The following is a 1,994-nucleotide window of genomic DNA, read 5'->3' as shown; positions in this document are numbered from 1 at the left end:
GGTCACGATCGTTGGAGTGTTTAGTCTAGTGTCTCCCGTTGTTGTGACAATCCATCCGCGCGCAAGCACAAAGACATGCACGCAAGTTAACGCGTACAAACGTATGGCCGCACTTCTCTAACCGCACAGATAGAACGCACACGTATCACAGGAACGTAGGACATAGAAGAGAGTTTAGGGGGTTGGGGCTGGGCAGGGACATCGGTGAGAGTCAGGAGAGAGAGGTATACAGCAGGAGACTACGTACATGCTCGGGATTACGGCGATCAATGCGGTAAGCCTTGTTTGTTTTGCGCTGGACCCATCTACGCCCACGCGCCCATACAGACACACATATACACGCACACAAATAGACGTGCATACGCACAACGGCGCAGCATCGTTCTGAAATCAGTTCTCTCTGTGGATTTCATTCATCGTCCATAGTCTCGAATTACTTCGGGTTCGAGGTATCCGCAAATTGAAAGGTCCGCCAGTGTTTTCTTTTTCCCGCGTATAACCGCTGCCATCGGCTTTCCCGAAGTATTCCGGAGAACGTGTTGCTTGAAACTCCCAACGATGGGAACGCATTTTAATCGCATTTTAGTTGCAGACCTGTGTTGACCGCGACACGCCATAATCCGTTAAAATATCATTCCTGATAAAAAGCGAACTACGCATAAAAAATTAATATGTATTATGTAAAATACGCGTTACTTAAACTAAATGGTTAAATCTCATTTACAGTTAAAAGTCTAATTTTTTAAATTTATAAACAGTAATTAAACCGTATAAAAACTAAATGTTTGATTTATGTATATTTGACACTTTTTTGAAATACGTATAATACATGTATACATATGTCTCTTCTATATATTTACGTCCCGACTGCAATTGTAGGTAGAGTAAAAATATATATCACTGTCCGAGAACATTTTCACAGGCATATGATGTAAATGAATTGTGGCACTTTCCGAGACAAATTATCATACTTTCTCGCAAATATCACAGATGCGATTATCGCAGATCCGACAGAAACTTCTCGGATACGTCGCATCGGGTTATTATTACTGGGTTGCACGGTGTATCATTAAAAATGCTTACATGCTCAGGTGCCACTCTACTCTTGTGAGTGCTGGCATGCTAGCATGCATTACCGCCGCACTTTTTCACCGGCTTTACTATCCCCTTCCGCCCCTTCGTCCGGTATAACCATCTACTCTACCTTTGTACACCTACACACCAAGCATCGCCGTTGCGCGTTTAAGCGACCAACAGCCGCGGATCGAGATATCGGATAAAGATTAGGCGCAAGTGCCAACGCCGGTAACCTGAGCGTGGAAAGAGGGCGAAAAAGTAGTCGGAAGGATAGTGGCCTCGCCCGTTTTTTGCACCCTTCCCGCGTAGGAAGGCTTCGAATTAACTCCCGCGGCTTTTTCGCAAGAGTAATAGGGCCGGCTGTAGACGAGATGAAAAACAGAGACAGAATTGGAGAATGAGCAGTACGAGCAATAAGAGAATGTGCGGTATAGGGATCAGGCAGGACTGCGGGAAAGAGTACCAGTATACCTTCATAAATACTTCAGGGCCAGACATCGGAAATTTTGCAGTCCGGTTATGATCGTCCTCAAGGACAGTGAGAGGGTGTATTTGCGGATGAAAAGAGGATTGTGAATATCTGTCTAGTCTCTTCGGTATAAATTGCATTATTCTCAAAAATAAAATAATTTATAAACGATCTATTTTTCTTAATATATAGGTACGAGTATATGACGAACGATTAATGTGTTGTTTTCTTCCTGTAACGTTAGTAAAGTTATCTTCAAAGTCTATTTTACTGATTTGTTCACATAAACTCAAAAATTTATAATCTGCAATAATATTGTTAACGATAAATATCATGTGTAAGAGTTAAAGAAAGAGTTAATAGATGCTCGAATTTTGTCAATATATATAGTTAATAGATATTTGGAGGAGTCCATGTATATATGTGTGTGTGTGTGTGTGTGTGTGTG

This window comes from Trachymyrmex septentrionalis, unplaced genomic scaffold (genome assembly GCF_001594115.1).
Source record: "Trachymyrmex septentrionalis isolate Tsep2-gDNA-1 unplaced genomic scaffold, Tsep1.0 scaffold71, whole genome shotgun sequence".
NCBI classification, from domain to species: domain Eukaryota; kingdom Metazoa; phylum Arthropoda; class Insecta; order Hymenoptera; family Formicidae; genus Trachymyrmex; species Trachymyrmex septentrionalis.
This window is presented reverse-complemented; position numbering follows the sequence as displayed.